This window comes from Protopterus annectens, chromosome 2.part2, assembly GCF_019279795.1.
Source record: "Protopterus annectens isolate FY-2018-M chromosome 2.part2, PAN1.0, whole genome shotgun sequence".
In the NCBI taxonomy this organism is placed as follows: Eukaryota; Metazoa; Chordata; order Ceratodontiformes; family Protopteridae; genus Protopterus; species Protopterus annectens.
The window spans coordinates 768949863-768971460 of NC_056730.1; positions in this window are offsets into that span (position 1 = coordinate 768949863).

A 21598-nucleotide genomic window follows, 5' to 3' on the forward strand; every position below is an offset into this window, starting at 1 on the left:
AAAAAAAAAAAGGTTGGGTTTAAAAAAACTTGAAAGTGCTTATCCTGATTATTAAAGGGTTTACTCTTACTCTGCCATGGTGGATCTTTTGGGTTTTGCTGTTGCTGCATTTGTTATCTACCAAATTGGTCCTTCAGTTCTGCTACTTCTGGTTTTATTTGTTAGTTCCATTTATCTTTGCTACTTGCAGCATGGCAAATAACCTCATATACCCATTAGGGCTCATTCTATCAGGGCAAAATCACCTTTCACTGTTTTTTTAAAAGGGATCACTACTCAGTCTCTCTTGGAAGCAGCTACCTGGTCATCAGTACACACTTTCACAGAACATTACAGCCTTAGCACTACCCCTTGAACCAGAGCAGTTTTGTTTTCTGTCATTCTGTCGAGCATTACCTCTTCAGCCACCAATTCTATCCAACCACCCACTTTATGCTAGCATTAGGAGTCTTCCCAAGACTCAGCACTGTAACAGTGACTATGAAAAATGTTGTACAGTTGTGTCAGAAATTTACCATAATTGTAAGTTTTCGAGTAGATCACTGCTGCAGTACCCTTTCCCACCCACCTACCCATCTTTTTTTGTCCTGGCACCTGGAGTTAGAGTGAGTACCCTGTTCATCTCCCTCCCCTCTGCCACTCTGCACCTTCTGTCCTGAAGCACTCTCTTTAGGGAAGGGCTGGTTGTGCAAGCCTACAATCATTTGGATCTTCTGTTTCTGTGCAAGAAAGACCTAATGATTGAGCCGTCTGATGACCTCTTTATACCACTGATATTTTGGCATCAGGTAGTGAGAACATTTGCTAGCAGGGCATCAGCAAAATTTGCCAGTATTCAGGCTGATTGAAAACTCCTGCATGAAGGAATTCTCAATATTCAGTACTGCAACTACAATCTACTCTAATATCTGCAATTATGTTAAGTTCCTGACACAGCTATACTTTATCTGAAGTAAAGACATAGAATAACTAAGGTCAAAGTTTATGGCCAAAGAGCTTCACTGCATCCAAAGGTAACACTTAACAACACAGGGGTAGAGTAAGATCAAGGCTCAGAACTATTCTTACCTTTTTCCAGCCACTGAGCAACTTATGAAGTGTAACTCTACAGGGTCTTTCCATTCACAAACGCCAGGTGATGTAGACATACTAAAACATGATCTAAGCCTTAAGCTTTGCTGCCTACATTTAAATGAAAACGTTATAATCAATGTTGAGAAGTGTGATTGAATAATAGCTACTAGGGTTTTGAGCCAGTTTTAAAATGGGTACCAAAGTACAGTATTTACAGCGGAGCAGACAGATGCCCTAGGAAAGGGGAAAGTTAGTGACATTCCATAACAGTTCAACAGCTGAAGGAGGAAGATTTTTATGAAGTTCAGGTAGGAAGTTGGATGCTCTTGGTACATTTCAAAATGTTAGTTTCATTATCACAACCTGCATGCTATCCTCTGGTGAAACAAGAGGAAATACCAAAATATCTCGAACTGAAGGGTCCCCTGAAACCCTTTCCTCTGTGTTTTCTGTCCATTGATAAACTGTGAAAAAATATGACTGCAGAGCTAAGGAGTCATAATAGGCACCAGGATTTTAACATTACCTGTGAAGAGATTTCAGAGTCTGGGCCATATAGTGCCTAAATTGCGCACTGCACGTTTGGGCCAGTAGAATATAAACTTGTGGAGATACCACATAATACCATGCCCTCAGATGATCTAATGCTATTTCTGTTCAGTATTAATATTCAACTGAATGTAACCCCTAACTGCAACTGCAAAATTAGTTCCTTTGTAGGAGCCTTCTTTAGCTTCTTTGTGACCTTAGCTAGCTAACACATAAAGCACTGGACAATATGGAGGGCCAACAAATTCTACCCTTTCATCATTAGCCTCCTAGGACTTGATTAACTGCCCAATGCTCACTGAAAATGAACTCCTACTTAACACAGAAGATTTGTCTGTGAGAGGTTATAAATATCTATCTAATATGGAAACAATCCTTTCACAAACCTTAATACACACTGAGCAAAACACAGGCACACCCTTACCTCAGTCATTGCAATATTTCCAAATAGAACACATTAAACTGACAAATGGTAATGTAATAAAATCCTTGTCAAAGCCTCATAGGACTTGAAAGATCAGGCTTCATCCAAATTCCCTCAACTCACATGCTTATGTACACCTACAACACATCACCAACAGCAAAGTTGTTCCCAGTCAAGTAATGCTAAATTAGCTTCTGATAAAAATATATTAGTAATTGGTGACTCAGGCATACAGAGCCTCACTCATCAGGCTGGACAAGAATAGGGTTACTGTCAATTGACTTTTGATTGTCAGGATCACAGACATTGCAAGGGGCCTTGGGATCCTTTCCAGAGATAAGTATGAATATGACATTGGTGATGACCCATGTGGGAGTAATGAAATGGGGCACAATACTCCAAGGGACATGCAGAGAAACATGTCAGAAATCTCTAGACGTGATGTGACAGATTCAGCTAAGACTTTTTTTATTACAAGATTCAGGTAAGACTTTGGTGCAAAGTGGAATTTTTCCGTCACCAAGAAAGATTCCTAGATGCAAAGATAATTGCCATTAACAACTGGTTTACTAGCTGGTGTTATTTCAGAGGGATCCAATAAGTATCAGCCTGGGATGAGATGACAGATAATCCTGCTTATTTTGGAAGGGAAGGCTTGCATCGCTCATTCAAGGGTTTCTGTATACTGGCAAAAGTTCCTGCTGTCCTGGTAGTGCCTTTTATTTTTAGGAAGAGTCACATCTAATGGCATTCAGACTTAATAAATTAATCTAGTCATAAACTGGACCACATTAAGGTGACTCTTCTTAATGCCAGGAGTCTCAACAAGAAATTGTCTGGTCTGGAGCAACTCCTGTGTCTGGAACATGTTGATCTACATTTAGCTACACAGTATTACTATTATTATTATTATTTAGTTACAAGTTATGTTTTTTTAGAGACTTGGATTCAATTGTAAAGAAAGCAGTCCCTTCATATCTGCATTTTGCATTTACCATGCCTTCAAGCCTGGTGGAAACTGTAGTGGTCTTTCTATATTTGTCATGGACAATATCTCATTAAGGCTGATAGCCACAGACCCACAAACTGAGCTCTGGGACCTTCAGTTGACCATAGACAAGACAAGTTACCAACTTATGGCATGCTACAGAACTACCCGATGTCTCCAGATGGCCGTGTTAAACATTTGGAAATTGTATCCATTTATTTATTTATTTATTTATTTATTTAATAAGTACTTTATTGCCATTCACAATCCTTCTGACTGATTAATATCAACTGTATTTCAAAAAGTAAATCTATTCTATAACAATGAGTAGACCATGGAAATAAAATGAAAAAATCATAAACAAGTACAAAAAAATGATAAACAGTTCCAGATAAATCACATTAAAATCATGCCATGCTAAATTCTCCCATGCATATATGAATGTAACCAATATTCATTTAACAGGTTAAAGTCCTGTTCAGATTTATTACTGTAACATAGTCTATTTTGCAACAATCTAGTTCCACACATATCATTTAAGAAATATTTCTAGTAGATTTCTGGAAATTGTAGGAGAAATTCCTATAAGCAATAACTCTATAGTCTTAGATGATGTCAGACAATCCTTCAATAGAGTGACACACCTATACTTTTGATGTAGGGTATCCCAAAATATTTCTGGATTTGATTAGTAGAAATTCCCCTGGATCAAAGGGTTAGGAAACCCACTAGAGGCCAAAATATTCTCAATTTGGTCCTCACTAATATTGTCTCTACTTGTTCCTCCCCACTAGTCTCTCCTTCTCCAGGTAACTCAGATCATAAATTTGTAACATTCACTATCAGAACCAGTATAGGTTCATAGGTTCATAGGTGGGTACAGAGCTATCTGCCTGAAGGCATTTATAAGCCTAGCCAGAATGTGTTGGCTTTCGCCGTCCCCTTAGATTAGTTCCCTGTGCCTCTGTCCAGCAGAGCCACTGAAGTGTTCCTCGAGGTAAACTTTCTGTTTCCCATCCACTCATTAAGGTTTATTTTGAAGAGTGTTAACGAGGAGCTCTACCTAACGTAGATTGGGATCTTGTTCCAAAGCATGGGAAGTCTCTGGGACAGGAATCTATCCCACCAGCATGTCCTATTTATTGTTGTGGTGAGGTTTAGATCCCTAGAGCATGTGGCTCAAGGGGATAATGTTTTCTTTAGGTGGAGCATGTACATCAATTCTGGGTTGGACATGGCCTTGTATGTCAGGCAGAGATCACCTCTGAGTAGGCGGTATGCAACCGGGTTCAACTGGAGTTTCTTTGGTCGAGCTGCATAGGGCATCTGTTTGAGGCCATTGATCCTCTTGTAGAGGTACTTCTGTGGTCTTTCCAGCTGTTGCAAGTGTCTTGTAAGGTACATCCCAAATGGGGCGTTGTACTCTATGATGGGTCTGATGAGTGATGAGTTGAGGGGCACAATGACCTTCTTTTGATCTGGATGCAAACCTTTTGTGATTAGATGGGCCACGTAGAAGGATTTTCTAACCACTTTGGCAATGTGATTATGAAAGGTGAGATTACTATCTACTTGGGTCCCCAGATCCCTTATTACATCTTCTATATTTAGGGGGCTACCACCTATGTAGTAGTTTGTGGGTACTTTGTTTTTTTTCCAAAGGGGATGACTATGCACTCTTTGGCATTTAGCTTGAGGCCATGATTTTGACACCAGGTATCCATCTCAGTGAGACCCTTTTGGATGATGTCTGTGTCAGCCGGAGAGTCAGTGATAGCCCCTAGTTTGCAGTCATCTGCGAACTTGGTCAGTCATAGTCCTCCTGTGCTTGCCTGTACCTCTGAGAAGTATATGCCGAATAGGAGGGGTCCTAGGACTGAGCCCTGGGGAACACCACTTGTAACTGGTTTAGAGAAGGACCTAGCTCCTGCAACTCTCACCATGTGGGTTCTGTCCTTGAGCCAGTTGGCAACCCATCTTGTGACATAGGGGTTTATGTTCAGGCTGGTGAGCTTGTCTATAATACCAGAATGGGGAATGGTGTCAAAGGCCTTAGCGAGGTCTAGGTAGGTTGTGTGTACCACCTTTCCCTCATCTGTAGCCTTGATAACTGTCTCAAAGAAGTCCACCAAGTTTAGGAGGCATGATCTGCCTTAACAATGCCAAACTGGGTAGGATCCAGTGTTTGGAAGTTTCCACTATCTCTGTTAATGAGTTCCATGATGTTGCGCTCCTTAGCCTTGCAGACCAAACTAGTCAGGCTTACAGGGTGATAGTTCCCGGGGTCTGTTGTGGCTCCACCTTTGTGGAGCGGAATAACTGTTGCTGTGTGACACTCTACGGGTATGTAGCCTGTGTAGAGGCTGAGTTTGAACAGTGTATTTAGGTGAGGGGTTAGTTCAGCTTTGAGCTCATGTAGGATGCAGCCTGGGACATCGTCTGGTCCCATTGATGCTGTGTTTTTGGCTTTGGAAAGGGCTGTTTTAACCTGAGTGTCTGTGATTTTAGGGAGTCTACATTCTTCTGGTATGGTTATGGGCCCTTTTGGGGGTGAGAGGGGGGTGAAGTTTGCACTGAACCTGTCTGCTGTCTGCCAGGATGTTGGCGATATTGGTGGTTCAATATATTTTGTGCCATTCTGCACTAACTCCGAGCAGATATGAGCATTGCCACTTAGATTCTTGACATAGCTAAAGAATGCATTGTGGTTATCTTTGGAATCCTTGGAAATTTTTCTTTCAAAGCTCACCTTGGATGATTTTATGAGGGATCGTAGTTTCTTGCTGATACTGATCAGGGATGTCTTCCCTTCTTGGGATTTTACTCTTTTCTGTACTAGTTTCCTCCTTCTGTTGTATAGCTTGTTTATAGCAGGAGTCCACCAGACTGGTATACCTCATTGTAACCAGTGCCTCCATAGTTAAGGACTTCAAAAGAATAATCATTACACAATTACATGATGAAATCTCTACATTTTCCAGTGACATCACAACTGTTGACACTGCCATAGCAGCCAACATTACAACGGCATTTTATGCTGACCTAGCCAAATACATAGTTACAGCAGTTCAAACTAGAGACAGATGCTATAGGAAAATTAAAAGCAACCCTCCCATTGTTAGTATAATGACCAGTAAAGCAAACTCTGAACAGAGATTAGTATCTGAAGTAAAGGATAACTAAAATGGAGGATTCAATAAAGCCTAAATGGTCATTTTTCACATCGCACAGTGGTGCGGACATGACCATGAAATGTTTTAGATCCAATAAACTCCGTGTAGCAGCGAGCATTCACTGGCAAACATGGCAAATTCTGTGGCATGCAAATTACAGTACAAGTAGCTAAACTATATGGTAATGAAGCAAACCAACATGGTGGAGTGATTCAACAAGATATAAAGCAACTGTGTAGACTTTGTGCTTGTGTTGCCATTGTATTCAAAAAGTTTTCGAATACAGCCATGGAAAGGAGTCTACACGGAAACATGAGCAATTAAAAGTTATTAGATTTGTACAGAACTGACCTTGACATGTGACAGCAGACACATTATTACATTATTAGACAGGGTTTGCTACAAAAGTAGAGTAACAATAGCAACGATCCTTTTTAAGTGCCATGACACAAATGCAGCTTCTCTCTCCCTCCCCCAAATGAAGAATATACTCGTAACTAATGTTGACAGCTAAAAGTGTAAACCCCATGAAACATACTATTTATACTGTCATGTATGTATTATGTATTCATAATGTCATAAATGCAGTATGTATCTGATGGAATACAGTCAAATTTTATCAAAACCTATATTCTTCTGTGCAGATGTATACCGAAGTAATACACTTCCTTGTGTTTACAGCATTGGGCTCCTCTTCAGTTTTCATGCCTACACTGTTATCACCCATGTAGATTCATGGCTATCAGCACTGTGAAGATGCAAATGAGTTCAAAACTCATTATCATTGTTGAATCATAACCGTGTAGGGATATTCACTTCATGTAGGCACTTCCACGGTGTTAGTTTTCAATCGTCGGCAGCAGTGAATGATGACATCAGGGGTGTGTGTCAGGTTGCAGTTACAGAGTAGTACATGTAAGTCTGTGAAGGATGATAGCACATGTAGACAATGCACAATTCACAAGTTCTGTTTCAACCTTTTTATTTTTTGTTAAAATGTGTCTTCTCTGTCTGCTTTAAGTAGTTTTTTTTTTATTTTTTGTCATTGTTTGTGGGATGAAGAGCTTAGTGCAATCACGGGAAATGGAGGAATGAATGACACATTTCTCTGTGCTTGTTATGTAACTATTCTTTTGGCAGCACGTATATGTGTAGGGCTAGAGTATAGATAGTTCTGGGTTCTAGTACAGGGTGTGCAACCTTACCTTCACTTTTTGTGCTCCATGATTGCTCGATATCACAGGAACATAGGAAAGTAATAACAATATTGCCTGTGTTTACCTTATGCATGCATAGGTGTGCATCACACACTAATGAGCAGCAATGGAGTAAACACAGTTAAGCAGCAGGTGTGTTTCATAGGTGCAAATTACAGCATAAGCAGGTAATTTTTTAGCACGGTGAAGCTATTCAACAAGCTATAAAGCATCTATGTAGACTCAAGACTGGCTTTTCCTGAATACTTCAGTACCATTGGAGTAGAGACAAGGAAATTTTAAAGGGACACAATGCTAGGGGCTGCTGCAGATTTGCTCCATATGTATGTATGTTCTAGATGCTGAAGCCAATGCTACTGGTGCTGGTGACAATAGGCCTAGGCTGAGAAGGAGAAGAGTGTTCAGCCCCAGAGTAACTTTTCATATGCTACATGAACTTCAGATTGTAGAGTGCTACAGGGTGGACAGGGACACACTAAAACAACTCTGTGATCTCTGCTGCCCTCAGCTTAGAGCCAGAGCCAACCAAATGGAACCCATCCCAGTGGAAACTAAGGTATGTGTAGCCCTTAGAATCTTAGCTACTGGTACTTTTCGAAGGCTAACTGGGAACATGATAGGTGTGTCGCAGGCATCAGCATCCAGGATGCTATGTTCTTACATGCCAGTGAGCACATATGTTTTCCCAGTAGTTCTGAGGAGAGGGACAGCAATATGCAACAGTTTTACTGTGTAGCACACTACCCTGAAGTACTGGGTACCATGGATTGCACTCATGTACACATTAAGGCACCACCTGGTGAGCAGAGAATAATCTACATTAACCTCAAAGGATACCACTCCATCAACTGCCAAGTTGTGGGTAATGCCCAGGGAATTATCTTGTATGTGTTGGTTGGCAACCCTGGCAATTATCATGATTCCCATATCTGGCATACATCACAGCTGTATCAGATGTTTTCTAGGGGGGCCATCCCACAGGGCCATTTAATGGGGATGCTGGCTATGCACTGGAACTGTGGCTGATGACACCCATCAGAAGTGCACACACAGTCATGGAAGAATGTCATAATGAGGCACACTGTCAAACTAGAAATATCAGAGAGTGTGTTTGGACTGCTGAAGTCACGATTCCAGTGCCTAGATACATCTGTTGGAGCCCTGCAGTATAATCCTTGCAAGTGTACACAAATATTCACAGCATGTGCTATGCTCCACCATCTGATCCTGCAGAAACAGCTGGAGCAGGATCAATAAGGGCAAGGGAGGCACATCCCCTCACCAATTGCTAGGTCACCATAGCCACAGTTCAGAGGAGGACTCGGCTGTTGTGCCTGGAGGTAGATGTAGGCATGTTCAGTATGCCCTTGTTTGGCTAAGAGACAACACATTAGACATTCACTAACCATGTAGGTACCTAATTATTTTCTCCTACTCGCATACATATAGTAAAACTAGTGCCAGGCAACTCATATAACCTTTGCCTTCCATTGTATTAGCTGTGTACTGCTTGCATCAGACAGAGTCAGCCCTTAATTAAAATTGTGTCAACTGCTGCAAGCTGTCCTGCTGCGGGGACATTCATCCAAATCACAGTCCATCAACTTCTTCAAACCTCCCACCACTCAAAGACCCAACCACCCCATCAAAGTACTTCATCTCCCTAGAAAAGCAACCAATCTGCTCTTATTTAGCATAAATATTAGAAGCATCTCCAACAAAATTCACCACCTGCATGCCTGTCTATCTCTATATACTCCAGACATAGTTATTATAACAGAGACATGGCTTAAACCACACATCACAGATAATGAAATTATACCTCCAGGATACAATATTCTAAGGAAGGATAGGGCTGACAAAAAGGTGGTGGTATTGCCATAATTTATAAAAATCACCTCACAGTTGAGACTTTAAATTTAAAACACCCAAACCTGGAGAAAGCAGAAACACTTCTTGCCCAACTAAAACACAACTCTAACAAGCTAATAAATATAGTTGGATGCTATATACCACCTGGAAACAATATAGACACTCTCTTAAATCTACTTCATTGATCCTGCACATTACTTCTACATGAAACCATCATCCTGGGTGATTTTAACATAGATTGGCTGACATGCAGTGCTCATGCCCCCACAAATCATATCAACCTTCATAGCTTTACGCAAACCATACAAACTCCTACCCGAACTACCAAGGCTATTAACAGGGAATCAATCCTTGACTGGATACTAACAGATCACTTCATCCCTGTAATGCAGGTTGCCTCCCTGATGGCCTAAGCAAACATCTAATACCCTTTCATCTTAAACAGCATTTCCATTGCAATTAGGAAACTGTCTACCAACTAATCAGAAATAAAAAAAACTTAACCCCAGCAACTTTATTACAGACCTTAAACAACATAATTGGACACCATTAAAACATCTTGACCTAAACACGGCCGTAAAACTCTTTCATTCCACCTTTCTAAATATCCTGAACTATCATGTCCCTCCTAGAACTATCAAAATCAAAACTAACAGCACACCAGATCCCTCCTCAAAACCATAGACAAAGCCTGGGACCACTGGCACAAAGTCAAGTCCCAAGCCGTCCCAAGCCACTAAACAAACCTATCAGAAGCTCAAGAATAAAGCTAAAAAACTAGTAAAATGTGACTAAACAAATGACTACCATAATCTACAAATAAAGCATAAGAACAATCCTCAATAGGTCTGGGCAGCCATAAACAAAATTCTCTTGCCAGGTAAAAGTAGTACTTCCACCCCTACCACAGAAAACAAATCTGAGACCATAGGCACACAATTTAACAAATTCTTTGCTAGCACCATTCTTACTCTATCCAGTCAACAAAACATCTCTAATAACCCCCCCCCCCCCATAGAAGCCTGTAAACCACATAGTAACAACAACTCATTCAACTTCCAACCTGTCCGTACTGACAAGATTAGAAAATACCTTAAAAAAACTCAGGCCCACAATGCTAGCATCTGACAAATTGCCAGCAGAAGTTTTACAATTAGCAGCCAATGCAACTGCCCACCCAATATCCATTCTCATCAACAGATCCCTAACTGAAGCCTTTGTCCCTGACATGGAAAATATCACATTTTATCCTTCTTCATAAAGGAGGGAATTCTACAGAATTTAGAAACTGCCATCCAATAGCTATCCTATCTCCTATAGACAAAATCCTGGAGAGATGTATACATACTCAAATTATGGACTACTTGCATACCCACAGCACCTATCAGTCACTCAATATGGCTTTCATCCCTTTCACAGTACCACCACAGCTCTTATATCCTTCACCAATACAGTAAACAACCATAGAAACAACGGCAAATTTGTATCGGCTACCTTCCTTGATCTGTCCAAAGCCTTTGACATGGTTAGACATAGTACACCTATTAAAACTCTTTCTGATATAGATCTTAGTGAATGTTCTTTAGCTTGGTTCCAAAGCTATCTAGTTGGCTGCCAACAAGCAGCACTGTGGCAGCATGAACTCTCCACCACTGCTTCCAGTCGCACTCACAATACCACTAAGCTCCATTTTAGGCCTTCTACTCTTCTCTCGTTATACTAACAACCTTCACGCTTCCACTCCCCATGCATCTGTCATACAATATGCAGATGATTCCAGAATAATTTGTACAGCACCTTCTTTAAACAAATTCCAGTCACTAACTCAACTTTCCTTCTTATTGGTTGAATCATTTCTATCCAACATCCAAGTTATTTTGAATCCTAGTAAAACAAAACTATTTCTCTTCAAACCTACTAGATCCACTTCCTTAGACCCCACCTTTAATACCATGTCCAGTAATAAAACTATTATTTATCCCATGGCACACACAAAACTTTTTGGTGTTGAGATTGACAATAATTTCAGATGTGACATTCACGTTGCCCACACTATTAAGAAAGTACATAAGAAACTGGGTACCCTCTATAGGAATACACAGTTTCTCACCACTCACTCTAAAGCCACAATATCACACACCTATGTCATCTCCACCCTACTATATGCCTCCCGTATCCTTACCAATCTCAAAAGACTGATTTAGCAAAACTAGAATCCTGCTACAATAAAATTTCCAGGTTTGCCTCTGACTCGCCTTATAAAACACACCACTGTACAGCTATAAAGCAACTTAATTGGCTAGAATTTCCCCATTTCTTGCAGCACAATCAGCTTATGCTAACTCATAAAATCCTACGTCATCCTCAGAAACCCCCCCTCACTGCAAAACCTACTTCAACCATACTCTACTAAAAGAACTCTCCACTCTAACAATAAAATCCTTTTATACGTTAATAAACCCAACCACAGAGCAGGTGAATCTCTCTTTTCTAATTTTGTGTCCAAAATATGGAACTCTTTACCACCACATATAACTTCCATACCATCAATATCTTTGTTTAAAAAGTCACTAAGAACACACTTTACAGCTACTTGGCTTTGTTCTTGTACTGGTCAAGGATAGTCCCGTCTTCGTTTTCTCTGTCCTACTCAGTTTATGATGGTTAATAGCTGATGTTTTTGTATAAAGGGTAAAAGTAGTACTACATACCAAAACTTGTCTTTTTAAACTTACTTATATGCCTGTATGTACCAGTACTACCTACTTGTATCTATTTGCAAATGATGGATTCTTTCTGTGCATGTTCATAATTATTGTGTATACTGTTTTCTTTCTTGACGCTATTATTATGTATAACTATACCATCTTTGTACTTTATTGTTATTTTGTGGAGCTTTTCTCTGTAGGCTTCCACTGAAAAAGGACCAGTGTCCAGTGGACTTTCCCGGTTAACAAATGTAAAATAAATAAATAAATAAATAAATTTGCAAGGTAAGTCCTGACCCTAGAGTATATTCTTTAATAATATTATGGCATATCCTTATATTTCTTAACTTGGTACAGTGATCATGTAAATAGTGGTGGATTTGTACAGACAGTACCTTAACATGTGACAGCAGAGAGACTTATTTTACTTATATGTGTCCATTAGTAAGTAGTGAGACTCAGGCATCAAAGATTCACACACTCGTACCTCTCAAGAATACTGATGATCACTGCATGGCCTCAGTTTAGCACCATACCTTTGTACTGGTAAATCATTAAAGAGAGCAGTTTTTGACTTCACATCCCTTCCCAAGATCAAACGACAGGCAGGATGTAGAACAAGGAGAGTAACAAGAGCATCGTATTCTTGTTTGTACCACAGCAGTAATAACTACCCCCCCCCCCCACAAAATTACAGGCTATGCTTGTTTGTGCTATAACAGTAACTGAGCTTTGTTCTCCCTACAAAAGAGCAGTATACCATTGTTTGTGCCATAACAGTAACTCGGCTATGCTCCCCCCAAAAGAACCGCATATGTCTGTTTGTGCCATCCAACCTGGCCTTCAGCTGCTGGTAACTGCATATCATATAACTCCAAGTCAATATCCTCATACATTTATGGCCAGTTGTATGGCATGACTCACACTACTGCTCAAGTAACTGATCAAGTACCAAGAAACACAGACATGTAAGACAGAGCTGTATATTTGCAAGTATAATCACAAGTTGTGTGATCACTTAGTGCACTACATCCAGCTATAATAAAGAGAATTAAATATACAAATCACAGCTGATGGTTTGATAGCAGTGTACAGTTTGATGCAGTTGGATGCGTGAAGAATGTCATCAGTTTTTTTGAGGGAAAGCCGTTTGTGTGGAAAAGAAGAAGAAGGCATCCATCCTGTTTTCTGAAGCTGCCTTGGTGTGAGTGTTAATCCCAAACTATGTAGAAATATCTCATATGCTATCATTTTCTACTGTGTGTCATGCATTGCTCTTGCTCATTTCACATATGCTTCCCTTTTTTCTACTTTTCTTGTTTTCAATTCCACTTTTTTCATGATGCACCACAGTGCAAACAGTGGAAGCAGAGAACAAATACATTCATGCTTGGTTTTGCTTATGTGATTTGCGCCAAGTGCGGCATTGCAGACACAGGAAAAACAGACCACCTTGGAAGCAGACAGCCAGAAATAGAAACAGGATACATTCAAGCAATGCTCTTGGCCATTGCAGAAACCTAGCCTGGAGTACAGATGGTACTGGGGTCTAGTACAATGTGTGCAACTTTGTTTTTCTGCTGTGACATTGCAGTTTAAAGCAATGAAGTAAAACACAGTCAGCTACTTCCTCAACCTTCTTGTGGCAACAGGTGTAACTGTAGAACTGCCATACATATGGACCTAGGTTTGAAAACAGCAAATTCCGTACAGTATTAGTTTTACTGGTTTAGTAATCTATGTATTATGACATTTATGATCAAATGTGTGACTGCAGGTATGCTGTGTACTATAGTCCTGTACATGTATTCCTTGTATCTGAACCAGCATGGCCTTCAAGTTTGCCAACAACACATACATAACTGCCTGTACATGCAATAACCCTGAAATTGAATTGCTTGCCACTTTTGCAGTCTGCTTATCATCATGTAAATGAGGTGCTGATAATTAGCAGGTATATGTTAAATAATACTAACTGTGTAGTGCAGCTCATGTTTGTGCACTGCTTACCTACATGCAAACAGGTGTATCTCGCATGTGTGTACACTTTGTTAACCATTGCAGAAATCCACTGCTCACTAATCTAGGGAACTGTTTATATGATGCTTTATTATTGGTGTTTTTGTCCATTTCTTTAGTATGACATAAAACTACAAGTCAAAACATTGTAAACTAAGGGCCCAATATAACTATATGGCATATATTTACAATATATACATGTGTTGGCCCCACTCCCCAGCAAGTGCAACAACCCTGGGGTCTCAGCCCTTTTTCCACACATATATCAAGGACACTACAAAGTGTACTATATAATGTTGTGTGCTCCCTCATGGACTGGGCCAGTTGGTGGTGCTCACAACCTTGGTTTGCTAAATCCAAACATCTAACTATGCTTAATAAGTGTACTTATGTTGTTACACAGCTAGGGTTCTAAACAGCCTAGTACTGTCAGAGCAGTCACCTCACAAGACGCTATGAAACTATATACCTATGCAGGCCTCCCAAGCTGTTGTTCCTCACATGGCCTGCTGATGTCATCTACTATAAGTTCACTAAGTTCACCTGCACTCCTGTATAAATCAGATTTGTGCCATGGCACTTTTGTTAAGTACTGTGTTCTGTAGTCTGTGTACTGAGATAGAAAGGGGTTCTGTTCTTACTGCAGTCAACTGGGTGTATGTGTCCTACCATTACTTCACCAATTACATGGATTACCAGTTTTATGATAGTTGCTTATGCCTAGACATCTATTTCATAAAGGCCTCCCAAACTCTTGTCTCCTACATGGTCTGCTGATGTCATCTACAATACGTTCACCTGCACTCCTGTAAAAGTCAGACTTGTACGATGGCTCTTGTGCAAGTACTGTGTTTTGTAATATGTGCACCTAGATAAGTAGGGATTCTATTCTCACTACAGTCAACTGTGTGTGTGTGTGCGTGTGTGTGTGTGTGTGTGTGTGTGTGTGTGTGTGTGTGTGTGTGTGTGTGTGTGTGTGTGAGCGTGCGTGTGTGCGCGTGTGCGCATGTGCACGTGTGCGCGTGTGTGCATGCTGTTGCTTAACATTACAGAGAGCATTTTACACCAGCATGTGGGACACTGTTATCTTGTCCTCAACAGACACTGCTGATGTCATCAGCTATAAAGTGCCGACACACTCCAAGTCAGACTTGATTTGTTGCACTTGCTTTAAGTACAGTCTTCTGTAGTCTGTGTACTTAGACAGGTTGGGGTTCTACTCTCACTGCAGCCAACTGGGGGTGTATGTGTGTGAGCTGTTGCTTGACATTACAGACAGCATTTTACACCAGCATGTGGGACACGTATTCTGTCTTTAACAGACACTGCTGATGTCATCAGCTATAAACTGTTGTCTGATATACTCCAACTCAGACGTGAGCTGTGGCACTTGTGTAACATACTGTGTTCTGTAATCTCTGTATTTAGATAGGTAGGGGTTCTATTGTCTCTGTAGTCAACTGTATGTGCCTGTTAGTTCTTGCTTGACATTACTGAGAACCTTGTACACCAGCATGTGGGACACTTATTCTGGCCTCAACAGACTCTGCTGATATCGTCAGCTGTATGATAGTTTTGGATCTGCAATAATCCCAACAGGTCATGGTATGACAATGGGCTGGAGGACAGGCAGATGTGACCTCTTCCTATAGCAAATAGATTACAGTGACATGGCTTTTAATCTGTCCACATTGCAGAGACATGGCTTTTAATCTGTTCACATACATCATGGCATGGTTCACAGCCTCTGTGTTATGCTGATGAGAAAGGCATGTGATTTATCCAGCTATTGCATGTGCCTTTTGATAATGCAAAAGAGATCATTATATTGTTTTACTGTTCTAATCAGGTTTCACTACAGTGCTGTTATACAATTCTAATATCTCAATAATATGGGAAATCCTTAAAGATAGATGTTAGAAGTTAATGATACGCATTGCAGTTTCTTACTTCACAAGCTTCACAGGTGAATTCAGTATAAGGATGTGACATTTTGATGCTATAAACTGTTGAACTTTTCAAGGAGAATAAATGTTCAAGGTACAATGACCACTTCAACAACAAAAATACTAAGCGATAAGTTACCTATGCACTGTGGCATCAGACAGAAGGAGTTTGTATTCTTGAATCCAAAAGATAGAAAACAGGGATATGGACCGTTATCATCACATGAAGATTCTATTGTTGGGGGGTGAGGGCAGGAAGCCTAGGCTGATACACACAAAGTCAGTGATTGTGTGTGTGAGTAAGAAAGAGAAGAAGGCAGACATATGGATAAAACAACAAATGGCCAGTGAGACTAAATGAGTAACTGTGGTGTGTGTATCTGTAGAGGTACTCCAGGTGAAATAGTTGTGTGAGTATGTGCATGACTACAGCTAAGCTCTGTGCTCACTCTGTGTCTTGGTCTGTCAGACAAGTATGATCCATGCATGGTAGAGAGCTGGCTCTGACAGGAGTTGCACTGGCACATTGACTTCCAGGACCATGGTCAGATATAGTGCTGCTACCTGAACGTGACTTATATCTGCTGGATGAGTTCCCTTCATGGAGACACCCATGGCCACTTCCCCAATGCCCTGCTACATCTGTGCGCACATTGGCTGACAGCAGATGGTATGGCTGACCTACACCCATGAGGATGCTGTTCCATCTAGCAGACATTCCATCACAGACACTGCCCATTCCATAACAGACACCCCTCATTTCCACTTCTCAATCAACTGATGCTGTGAATGGGCAACACGGTGAAGCCAGTCATGCATGGCAGACTGTGCCACAGTACTCTGAGACAACATGCACTGTGTAACCCATTCTATATCATTGTCCTTAAAATGTGTGAGGATATGAATTGAGAATCATATAATATGCAGCTGTCACAAAATGAAGGCCAGCTTGGATGTTAAGGGACATAACCTGTGAATTGTATGCTGCTTTCTTACATTTCCAACCTTACATATAATACTTTCTAAATCTAAGATGAGACACCTAGTGGAAGTTATGAAGTAAGAAACTGCAATGTGTATTATTACTTTCTAAAACATATCTTACAGGATTTTCCAGTCCAAATGTATGGTGTACATCATATATCACACCATGATATTCACAGCTTATGATTGTATGACGGCACAGCATTTGTTTTTCCCTTTTTTAGTTTACTTTATTTAAAGTTTTTGTGACCACTGTTTGTGCGATATGCCAAGTCACGCAAACACTGGAAGTGGAGAACTCATGCAACATGTTTGCGTGATGGTAAGCATCACCCAATATTTTCAAACACTGTGCGCACAACCAGTAAACATGTGATAACTGGAATTGGTGACAAACCATCAAAATGCAAAATGCAATTGACTGGAAAACCTCATTCTACATTGGGCTTGATCTCTGGTAGTCATGGCTGGTGTTTATGGTGAGGGAGCATGCTTCCAGGATCAGAGTTGAAGTGTCCAGCAGTCAAAAGTGTTTGTTGAACTCCTAGTTAAGTGTCATGGGCCCCAGTTATTGCAGAGTGACTGTTCAGGCACAGAACACAAATCTGAAGCATGAGATAGTGTTTCCTGGGCTTTGATCAGTGCTACAGGTATCCCTGCACAGGAGAACAATGTTGACACCATTCTGATGAACTCAGGAGGAGGAAGAGGAATACCATTGACCACTGGATTGGGGAATTTTGGATTGGGGACACCCCACAGATGTATAAGTATCAGTTACAGTGACTACTTGTAAGACTTAACAGTGAATATAGTCAAGACTGGTATTCATAGTGGTATTTTGTTCTGTTCTGTTTTTTCCACAGCTGCCATAGAGAGGGCTTTGAATGTGAGGACCCATGCCATCAGATTGGCAAGGATGAGAGAAGCATATGATATGTATGCATCATAACAGTAAAGTTATTGTAGCATTAAAAGTTAAAGACAGCTTTTTTTGCATTTAATACAGATGTATCAAATTGAGCATGCATCTCTCAACTGTAAAAGGAAAATACGCATGCATTTGTCTGTAGGCCAAAATAACAGTAGAGTATTAGAGAGTAGTCAGAGGTTGTGGGTTCAAAAATCACACTTCCAAACTATTCAATACTGTTAAATTTTCATCGGTATTGGAATGTAACTTCAGACCTCTATACCAGTGGCACAAATTGCCTGCTGTAAACTATGAGCAGTATAATGTAAACATGCATATGTGCAATACATACACACAGCATGGATTGCTTGCTGCAAGCTGTAGTATAGTTTGCAACTGTTATGAACTGAGTAGTCTTAAAAGTAAAAAAGAGTACTTTTTATGAGTTACCTCACAGCAAGAGGTTCTCCCATTCAATTCTCGGCTGGAGTGCCTTCTGTGTGGAGTCTGCATGTCCTCCCTGTAGTCGAGTGGCATTCGAAAGACATGAGTAGAATGGCCGTGCCTTCGTTGAAGGTTAGGTGTCGAGCTGGCACCTTGGCACCCGTAAAAAAAAATCTACTGCCAATCATTAGCGGACCGGAGTTCTGCTGTGGCGACCCCTAACCGGGAAAAGCCGAAAGGAGAACAAGTAGTCTTAAAAGTAAAGTTATAGGAATAGAGTCCAATAACTGTATCAATGCATTGTATGTCACATATGAAGTTACTAACATTATCTCTTTTTTCCTCTCACCCAACCCTTATTTTCTCTCTTTTTTTTTAAAATGTTTTATTTTATTTTTTTTCTTTATGGTTTTCCCCCATAGCACAGTGGGGTAGGCCTGGCCTATAGGATCCTCCTGCCCCCACTCCACCAGCTACAGACCTGCTGTCCAGCACATCTGGGAAGCAAGCTGGCAGAACCCCCTCTGTTGCCCCTGTACTACCTGCACCTTCAGGTAGTTCTGCTCAACAGGACAGACCAGTGGTTTTCTTCAGGAGCAGTGGTGGAGGTGGTGATTTTCTCACCACTGACGAACTACCAGGGTGGTGCGTAGGATTGTACGCTGCTCTGTTGGGGTATGCCTATGCTGGATGGTGACACTGCTCTTCTTCATTGTGCTCAATAACACAAGGAGACGCAGACATCAGGCACTTCAGCTATCAGCACAGTGAGGTGACAGTGGTGACAGTCCAGTGGGTGAGAACTCAATTCTCACTGTCACTTAGCTTGATACCCATGGGTTCTCGATGTCCCCACCCTCACCCCAACAATGTAGTTCATCGACCTCTTGTGTTCTTCACCATCACTGTTTTGTCTTGTATGTCCTGTCAGTCTACTTCCTCACCTACCCAACGTACCTGACCCTGACATACCCTATATCCCTTCCACAACATTCCTCAGTCCCCCCCCCCCAAAAAAAAAAAAATAGAAAGATAATGGGAACCTGTCCCAAAAAAAAAAATGTATCATACATAGTTCTCCATTTTGAATACTTGTCTTCTTGACACACTTGATTTGATGCAACTGGCTATATAACCCAATTGTGTTTTGGGCACCCCTTTCTCTGGAGGTGGCACTACAAAGTCATATAATACTCTGCTTATATGATCATGTTTTAGTGTTGAAGATATGAATAGCTATGGTTCTTTCCTACCTCCCTCCTGCTCACTCCTGCACTCCTTTCACTTTATTTTCCCCCTGCTTGCTCCCCATTTCACCACTTTCCTTTCTTCCCCATTTCTTTTCTTTAAAAAATTATTGCATCGCACACCACCATGCAGCAACAAGTACGAAAAAGCAGTTAAAACTATTAGAAGAAGGTGCATTCGAGCCCAGTACCATCTAGCCCATAAAAGGTACATATTACTGCATTAAATGCATTATCACCTGCTGCCACAGAGTCAGTTTAATATCAGGTATATGTGAAAGATTATATAACAACTATCACACTTTAGAAATGCGGCTATAGTTTTCATACTGCTTATCTATGAGAAAACAGGTGTAGCGTGCTTGCCTATGAACCTTTGGATTGCTACTTTAATGGCTGTGTTGCAGCAGGTGTTATTGCAGTGATAACTTCCTTTTTGGATCCACATGGTACTATGTTCAAATACAGCCGTATCTATTAATTTTAATTAGATATACAGTACAATTTGTTGTATTTAAAGTATTACTGTGCAATGGTGTGCATTGTGCACTCTCATGCAATAATGCTTTAAAGAAAATAAATGGGCAAGATAAGACAGTGATAAAATGGGGAGCAAGTAGGTTGAACCTAACTTTCAATCTCTTAGAGCTATAAATCTGGATAAAGCCATATATAAGGAGTGCACAAAGGCAGAACAATATTCATTTAAAAAAAAATAAAGAAATTGTGATGATAGGACTGTGTTGAAATGTGGAGCAAGCAGGGTAAGAGCATAAGGAAATATTTCAGAAACTGTGCGACATTTACTATTGATTGTATGACATACATCTGATGCACAACTGTCTCTGTGGTAGCAGCTGTTAATGTATTGTTGTTGGAGGGAGATGGTACTGCTTTTGAATACAGGTGTAGGTAGTACTTTTGTAAAGGTCTGTGACACATTTAAGTACATTTTAATATATTGCTGCCATTTACTGTTGCTGAGCATTGGTGCTAAATGTGCACCATCATGCAATCATTCTTTAAAGAAAAGAAATGCGGAGATAGGATACTGGTGAAATGGAGAGCAAGCAGGGGGATAAACAAAGTGAAAGCAGGGCAGGAATGTGCAGGAGGGAGGTAGGAAAGAACCACAGCTATCCATTTCTTCAACAGTACAACATGCTTTATATGTTCAGAATATTACTTGAATTTGCACTGTCACCTCTGGAGAGAGGGTTGACCACAACACAATCATGTTGTATAGCCAATTGGACCTAATCAAGTGTGTCAAAAAGATACATGCACAAAATGTAGAGCTATGTATGGGATGAATTTTTTTTTTGTGGAACAGGTGCCCATTGTTTTTTTCTTTTTGGGAGAGAGAGGAATGATGGGGAAAGGATGTAGGTATATCTGGGTCAGGAAAGTTGGGTAGGTGAGGAAGCAGAACAAGACAAGACAAAGGGATGCTGAAGGACACAGAAGGTGGGTGAACACCATGGTTGGGGTGATGGTGAAGACATCAAGGGCCATGGACATCAAGTTGGGTGACAGTGAGAATTGAGTCTTCAGGGGTGTGGTCAAGGATGAACACAGGATAGCAGCAGATTTCTTCAGCTCCACCAACATAACTACATTAACAGGAAATTATTACTTCAAAACTCAACTAATGGAATAATTTTCTTTCTAAAAACGTTTGGAATATCAGTACCTTGAATAATATCTAAAAAAGAAAGAAAATTTAACTCATTTTCCTGTCAGAAATCTTTTTGGAAATTTCTCTTTCACCACTTCTGTTCAGAATGAGTTCCAGCAAGGCTAACAGTCAGGATTCCAGCATTAAGAAAGAGCTTCAGACATTATTATCAACTATACAGCAACTAACAACTAAAATGGACAGACTGGATGTTAAAATTGATAACTTTATAGAGAAAACCACAAAACAAATGGATGTGCTATACCAAGATCTACAACATCAGAAAGCTCAGATAACAGGTATAGAAGAGACACTTAATGATATGGAAAAACATGCAACAATATAAGGATTTTGACTGCCAG